We start from the raw sequence: 8,754 nt of genomic DNA on the forward strand, positions 1-8,754 counted from the left end.
GCACCTATTAAAGTTGAAGAAAATACTGTCACTTATAATGATCCTATTGTTCCTACTTCTTATATTGAGAAACCACCTTTCCCTGTTAGAATAAATGATCATGCTAAAGCTTCAACTGTTGTTCGTAAAAGCAATATTAGAACTTATACACCTCCTGAGCAAGTTAAAGTAGAACCTAATACTGCTACTGTTAAAGATCTCTTGTTTGATAATATTGACGGGCATGTTATTCAGTTCGAAGGTGAAACTGCTAGAATTGCTAAACCGTGTGATAAGGATAAAGATAGACCTGTGGTAGGCGTGCCTGTTATTTCTGTTAAAATAGGAGATCATTGTTATCATGGCTTATGTGATATGGGTGCTAGTGCTAGTGTTATACCTCATGATTTATACAAAGAAATTAAGAATGAAATTGCACCTGTTGAGTTAGAAGATATTGATGTCACTATTAAACTTGCTAATAGAGATACTATTGCACCAATTGGAATTGTTAGAGATGTTGAAGTCTTGTGTGGGAAAACTAAATATCCTGCTGATTTTCTTGTTCTTACTTCTCCACAAGATAGCTTTTGTCCCATTATATTTGGTAGACCCTTCTTAAATACTGTCAATGCTACCATAGACTGCACTAGGAATATTGTTACTGTTGGTTTGGATGATATGGTTCATGAGTTTAATTTCTCTAAATTTAGTAAACAACATCGTGAGGAAGAATTACCTAGTAAGGATGAAATTATTGGTCTTGCTTCTATTGCCGTACCTCCTAGTCATCCTTTAGAACACTATTTGCTAGACCATGAAAATGATATGTTCATGAATGAAAGAAGGGAAATAGATGAAGTATTCTTTAAACAGGAACCTATTCTGCAACACAATTTGCCTGTTGAAATTTTAGGAGATCCTCCTCCACCCAAGGGTGATCCCGTGTTTGAGCTTAAACCGTTGCCTGATAATCTTAAATATGCTTATCTTGATGAAAAGAAGATATATCATGTTATTATTAGTGCTAACCTTTTAGAGCATGAAGAAGAAAGATTATTGAAAACTGTAACATCCCAAATTTTCAATTTGGAATGTTATACATAGTCATCCATGCATATCATATTTTATTCGCATTTCGTCTCGCTATCCTCGAAATCCTAAGCAACTCAAGGACCCTCGGAGAGAGTTGGGGATTTCCCGGTTTTCAAATTTGATCTCTATCAAATCTTGAAAACGAGGATTTTTGGTTTTAATTATTTTCTCTCCAAAAAATATTTCACAGTAAAAATATATGAGATGAGATAATATTACTTCTCCAAGATAATTGAAATATTGGAGGAAAAATATTAAAACCAAATAATCGTTTTATTTGGATTTTATTACAATTTTGTTTGCATTAGAAAAATTGCACATTTTCCAAAATTGCATTTTAGGGCCAAGAAAATGTTCACCTCGTTCTAAATATTTTATTTAGACAGTGAAAATTTATTTTGGCATTTTTAGATTTTTATTTATTTCTTTTAGGATTTATTTCGGTCGGCGAAATTATTTAAAAAAAAGAGGTTCCCGCGCCGACTGGGCCTAAGGCCCAGCCGCCCCAGGCCGCCGCCACCGCCTTCCCCGCGAGCGCCGCCGCCGCCGACTCAGACTAGGAGTCCGAGCCGGACTCCTCTCCGCCGCCGCGTCTTGCCCCCTCCTCCAAGCCGCCCCGCCCCACCCTTATATACGCTGCTACCCCGCCCCCAACACCCCACCACACCACCACCGCCCGCGCTGCGCCAAGCCGCCGCCTGCTGCCGCCGCCGCCGCCGAGCGCCGCCGCCGACTCGAACTAGGAGTCTGAGACGGACTCCTCTCCGCCGCCGCGTTCTTGCCCCCTCTCCTCCAAGCCGCCCCGCCCCACCTTATATACGCCGCCACCCCCGCCCCCAACACCCCACCACACACCGCCGCCCGCGCCGTGCCAAGCCGCCGCCGCCGCAGCCAAGCCACCGCCACCGCGCCGCCGCCTGCCGCCGCCGCAGTCCGCGCCGCCGCCGAGCGTCGCCGCCCCGCCGGACCTCTCGCCAGAGGTAGCCGCCGCGCCCCGCCGCCGTTTTTTATAAAGACTGACATGTTTTTTTAGAACCCTAGATCCGTTTTTTAGGATTCGCCGGTTTTTCTCGGTTCTTCTATTTGGCGGACGTTCATCCGAATGATCGTTTTAACGAACGGTTCTTCGCCCGTTAGAAACAGCCAACGAACGCTCGTTCGTTAGTCTATTCGTCAGTTTTCTTTTATCGGACTTATTCCGCGATTTTCTCTGATCGCGATTTCTGATCCGATCTTAGTTTCTGTTTTTCTTTTCGCTCGTTAGTCGGAATCAGGCGATTCAAGCGCCTGGAGTTTCGTCTTGAAACCCTCTTTCCGCTTAACCAACTCAAACAAGTTTTCTCTACTGTAAAATTTGACCTAGTTTCAAATTAGTAAATGAAGCTTCTTTCTTTCGCCGTTTGAGTTTCGTTGCTCCATTTGATTTGATTCTTTTTGTGAACCGGAGTTCTTAAGTTGAAACTTCTGGTCAACCTCTTTTGTTTGAGTTTTGCTTGTGCATCGTTGCTTGTTACTTATGTATGCTATTGTTTGCTTGCGATAGAACACCCGAAGTGCGAAGCGTGCTACTACGAGTCCCTAGGTTTCGCAGATCATCGGCAAGGCAAGTAACACTTTGGTCATATCCCTTTTATCACCTAGTTTTTATGCATTAGTCTCAATCCTCAAACATTGCATGATTAGGATGTTATTAACTTGTGGGTTGGGAAGTAGTCGATGAGGTAGAACCTATTGCCCTGTTACATTCAAACCTTTGGGAGTTACTCTACGCGTTGCTTATATACACTATGCTATGCTATGCTCATAGACGCGGTTTGGGTTTGAGTGAAATACATGACAGATGTGAGCTTGTTAATTGATGGTTCAACTTAAGGTGGCAACTTAATCAAACATCTGGGTGGATTGAGGCACCTGGAGTACCCAGTGTTGCCTGTATTTTTTGGAAATCCCGGAGTACCCGTGTGATCTTCCTATGGACCGCCACCCAGGCTCAAAGGGAACCGAGATGATTCATGCTAGAAACTTCTGTGTGCAACCACAAGCTATTATGGGCTCTAGCATAGTTGAGTAAGTTACGTGAAGCTCTTGAAGAGGCAGATCAACAGGTGGTGGGATGTAGGTTTGGTATGGTCTGTCCGGAGTAGAGAGTTAATGTTTCTGAAAGACTGTGTCTCGGTCATCCGTTTCTCAAACACCATGTAGTGCGAGAAATCAAACGGAGGCGATCGAGTCTTGTGGGGAAAAGTGCGCAAACCTCTGCAGAGTGTACAAACTAATCATGGTTAGCCGTGTCCCCGGTTATGGACAATTCTCGAGTATCTAGTACTTGGGTTATCACATGTATCTCATCACTCTTAATTAATATTGTTGGGCTGTTAATCACTTTAATTCGGATTGAGTTGGAGGAACCTTGTCAATGTTGTTTCAACTACCATGATAGTTAAATAAAATATATTCCTTTGTTGTAGGGAAAAATTGGCTTTTCGCAAAACTGTAACCACAGAGCTTTCCACCAGCCAAATATGCATGTAGTGATAGCATTATTTTGTTCTTGCTCTATTGTGTTACATTGCCAGCATATTCCATGTGCTGACCCGTTTTCGGGATGCAACGTATTATGTTGCAGACTTTTCAGATGAGGAGTAAGGTTCGTTAGGTCATTGCCGTGCAGCTCAGCTATGCCGTTGGAGTTGATGGACTCACTTTATCTTCCAAGCCTTCCACTGTTATCGTATTAGATGGCCTTAAGCCATATTATTGTTATAAGTTCTCTCTTGAGACATTCGATGTAATAAGTGTGTGATTGCTACACTGTTATAAATCCTTCGAGTACTGTGTGTGTCAGCATTACCGATCCAGGGATGACACTGAAGCACAGAGACTTGACCATCTGAGGTCGGGTCGCTACAAGATGGTATCTGAGCACACGTTGAGTGTAGGACACGACCACTAAGATAAACCCTAGGTCACCCTTCTCTTCTCATTTCTAACCCTCTCCATTTTCTACTCTTTAGGATGGCGAAGATGAAGAACAAGTTTGCCCAACCGGATGAAGACACACCTTTTGAACGTCACTTGAAGGAAGTCACTAGGTACCTGAACATTGGAATACCAAGTTTCACCTGGACGTACATGAAGGAAATATGCCCTAGAGGCAATAATAAAGTTATTATTTATTTCCTTATATCATGATAAATGTTTATTATTCATGCTAGAATTGTATTAACCGGAAACATAATACATGTGTGAATACATAGACAAACAAAGTGTCACTAGTATGCCTCTACTTGACTAGCTCGTTAATCAAAGATGGTTATGTTTCCTAACCATGAACAAGGAGTTGTTATTTGATTAACGGGATCACATCATTAAGTGAATGATCTGATTGACATGACCCATTCCATTAGCTTAGCACCCGATCGTTTAGTATGTTGCTATTGCTTTCTTCATGACTTATACATGTTCCTATGACTATGAGATTATGCAACTCCCGTTTACCAGAGGAACACTTTGTGTGCTACCAAACGTCACAACGTAACTGGGTGATTATAAAGGAGCTCTACAGGTTTCTCCAAAGGTACATGTTGGGTTGGCGTATTTCGAGATTAGGATTTGTCACTCCGATTGTCGGAGAGGTATCTCTGGGCCCTCTCGGTAATGCACATCACTTAAGCCTTGCAAGCATTGTAACTAATGAGTTAGTTGCGGGATGATGTATTACAGAACGAGTAAAGAGACTTGCCGGTAACGAGATTGAACTAGGTATTGGAATACCGACGATCGAATCTCGGGCAAGTAACATACCGATGACAAAGGGAACAACGTATGTTGTTATGCGGTCTGACCAATAAAGATCTTCGTAGAATATGTAGGAGCCAATATGAGCATCCAGGTTCCGCTATTGGTTATTGACCGGAGACGTGTCTCGGTCATGTCTACATTGTTCTTGAACCCGTAGGGTCCGCACGCTTAAGGTTACGATGACAGTTATATTATGAGTTTATGCATTTTGATGTACCGAAGGTTGTTCGGAGTCCCGGATGTGATCACGGACATGACGAGGAGTCTCGAAATGGTCGAGACATAAAGATTGATATATTCAAAGCCTATGTTTGGATATCGGAAGTGTTCCGGATGAAATCGGGATTTTACCGGAGTACCGGGAGGTTACCGGAACCCCCCGGGAGCTATATGGGCCTTAATGGGCCTTAGTGGAAGAAGAGGAGAGGCAGCCAGGGCTGGGCCGCGCGCCCCTCCCCCTAGTCCGAATAGGACAAGGAGAGAGGGGGCCGGCACCCTCCTCCTTCTCTCTCTCTCTTTTCCCACCTCGCGAATCCTATTCCAACTAGGATTGGGGGAGAAGTCCTACTCCCGGAGGGAGTAGGACTCCTCCTGGCGCGCCCTATGATGGCCGGCCGGCCTCCCCCTCTTGAGCCTTTATATACGGAGGCAGGGGCACCCCAGAGACACAAGTTGATCCACGTGATCTTATTCTTAGCCGTGTGCGGCGCCCCCTGCCACCATAGTCATCGATAATATTGTAGCGGTGCTTAGGCGAAGCCCTGCGACAGTAGTACATCAAGATCGTCACCACGCCGTCGTGCTGACGGAACTCTTCCCCGACACTTTGCTGGATCGGAGTCAGGGGATCGTCATCGAGCTGAACGTGTGCTAAAACTCGGAGGTGCCGTAGTTTCGGTGCTTGATCGGTCGGGCCGTGAAGACGTACGACTAAATCAACCAAACGCTTCCGTTGTCGATCTACAAGGGTACGTAGATCACACTCTTCCCTCGTTGCTATGAATCACCATGATCTTGCGTGTGCGTAGGAAATTTTTTGAAATTACTACGTTCCCCAACAGTACAACGCCACTTTACCTGAAGAGGAGCGCTGGAGGATACAAGTACAAGTTCCAGGAAGGACGTTCTCGCCAACTTCTAAACCCATAGAGTTTTCTTTCGAAGCACCCACCTAGAGTCTAGGCAAGAGCATGGCAGCCCACATTACCATTGGACGCATTGGAGAAGTTTACAACAGGGAACTTAAAGACACTATTTACCAAATATGTGGGCGCCGAGACGAGCAATGGGAAGTAATCAGCACCAGGAAGGATAGATCCATTGCAGCTTTCATCCAGGAGTTAAACCAGCACATCCAACGTCAGGAAAACCAGATGTGCGCGGACATGATGGACTTAAAGAAGGCTAAGACTAGAATCATCGAACTGGAGGAAGAACTCAAGTTTGTACGCGATGGATATGAGGAGGAAATCAAGACACTACTGGAGAAGAATGACGACCTAGTCAAGAAGATTGGAGTATTCATGGGAGGACCAGCACCAATAGAAGAAGAAGAAGAACCCAAGGAGATACGCCCCGACAACTACATCATCATCGACGCTGCCGATTCCGATCCTAGTAATGATGACTTTGAAGACGAAGCTGGAGCAGACATCATGGAGTCTTCCACCGATCAAAATTTCTAGATGACTACCATATATCACTAGTATTCCCCCATGTATTTAGCAGTAGTTGAGCACTTGTGCGATAGTTCTAGATCGTTTGTATGCCCTTGCTTGATTGATTGAGTGAAATGATTGTGTTGGTCTCATGTGCATATGGGTATTGTTTTCTCATTAGACCCCCTTCTCTATTCTAATCTCTTCCACCTAAACCCTCAGATGCCTCTGAGACGTGACACCGGTTTTGCCTTCCCACTGGAGCTCACCCAGTTAATCCAACAGCAGAATACCTTGATGCAATTGCTAGTTCAGAATCAGGGCAACAACAACAACAACAACCCGCCGCCCGTGGACAACCTAGCCTGTTTTCTAAGGTTACAGTCGCCGGTGTTTTCCAGTAGCACCGAGCCCATAGTTGCGGACGATTGGCTGCGCCATATTGGAAGGGAGTTGATCACCGCAGGTTGCACAGCTGCTGAGAGAGTGCGCTTTGCCGCACATCAATTGGATGGACCAGCAGCCTCATGGTGGGAGAATTACACAGCCACTTTTCCTATAGCCAATGTCACTTGGGACCAGTTTCAGCAAGCTTTCCGCACAGCCCATGTCTCCACTGGAGCTATGAAAATGAAGAAGCGGGAGTTCCACAACTTACGCCAGGGGAACCATACTGTGGCTCAGTACGTGGATGAGTTTAGCAAGTTATCTCGCTATGCCCCTGATGATGTGGCCACAGATGCAGCGAAATAGGAGAAGTTTATGAAAGGGCTGGATGATGAGATGAGTATGCAGTTGATGGTAGCAACCTTCAACAACTACCAGGAGTTGGTAGATAAGGCTCTTATGATTGAAGGGAAGCAGCAGCAGATTGAGAACCACAAGAGAAAGTATGGACAAGGGAAGTATAACTCTGGAGCTCAGCAGAAGCCTCGCCTAATCCCGAACTCGGGAGGACTTGTTCATAACCATGGAGGTCACAACCACACTGGAGGAGGATCGCATAAACACAATGGATCTAAGAATGGGAATGGGAACGGAACCAACAATAATCATAACCGCCCCAACCCAGCCACACCCGCCAAAAGGGACTTAAGTCATGTTACTTGTTTCAAGTGCGGGAAGACTGGACACTACGCCATGGAGTGCCCTGAAGGAAAGAATGGAAATGGAAATGGGAGCGCTGGGAAGAAGCCAAATCCATTCAACAAAGGACAAGTGAACCATGTTAACGTGGAGGAGGTTGAAGAGCAGCCGGACGCGGTAATAGGTAAGTTTATGGTTAAGTCATTTACTGCTCTTGTTCTTTTCGATACTGGTGCATCGCATTCATACATATCAAGGGGATTCATGGATAAGTTTAAGCTACCAACCCAGACCCTTAGGACCCCTCTTTTAGTGAGTTCACCCGGAGCAGAGTTTATGGCTAGCCGATGGTGTGACCAGATACCCTTAACCATTGGTACACATGTTTTTCCGTCCGACCTAATTATCTTGGAGTCACAAGGATTGGATGTGATATTGGGTATGGACTGGATGTCAAAGTTTGGAGGAAGCATTGACTGTGCTAGTAAGTCAATTTATCTCACCACTCCGGAAGAAAAAATGATTAAGTATATATCTAGGCATGTGCCTAGGAGGAGTCAGGTGAATGCCCTTACGGGAGTTGTTCAGGAGGAAGTTGAAAGTGCAACTATCCCCGGGTGGTTTTGGTAATTCCTAACAACATATAGCTCATTGAGCTAACATTATTCCAAGATTAATATTTCAGGAAAAGCTCAATGAATGGCATGGCATGGATGAGGAAAGTGGATCCCTCAAAATTCTAAGGACAAAAAGTTTGGCTCAAGCTTCAAGATCAAGACTCTACATTTTATATTTTAGTGATCCAAGATCACATTGAGTCTATAGGAAAAGCCAATACTATCAAGGAGGGATGAGGTGTTGCTTAATGGCTTGCTTGCTCAAAGTGCTTAGTGATATGCTCCAAAACCCTCAACTACCTTCCCACATCCACATATGACCTAAACCAAAAGTCAAACTCGGCCCCACCGATTCTATCTATCTGGCGCCACCGAGTTTCAAATGTCATAGCCACTGCCACAAACCCTAGGCAAATCGGTTTCACCGATAGGGATCTCGGTCTCACCGAGATGGGATTGTAATCTCTCTGTTTCCCTTCGTAACGTTTCGGTCTTACCGAGATGAGTGATCGGTCCCA

This window comes from Triticum urartu, chromosome 6, assembly GCF_003073215.2.
Source record: "Triticum urartu cultivar G1812 chromosome 6, Tu2.1, whole genome shotgun sequence".
In the NCBI taxonomy this organism is placed as follows: domain Eukaryota; kingdom Viridiplantae; phylum Streptophyta; class Magnoliopsida; order Poales; family Poaceae; genus Triticum; species Triticum urartu.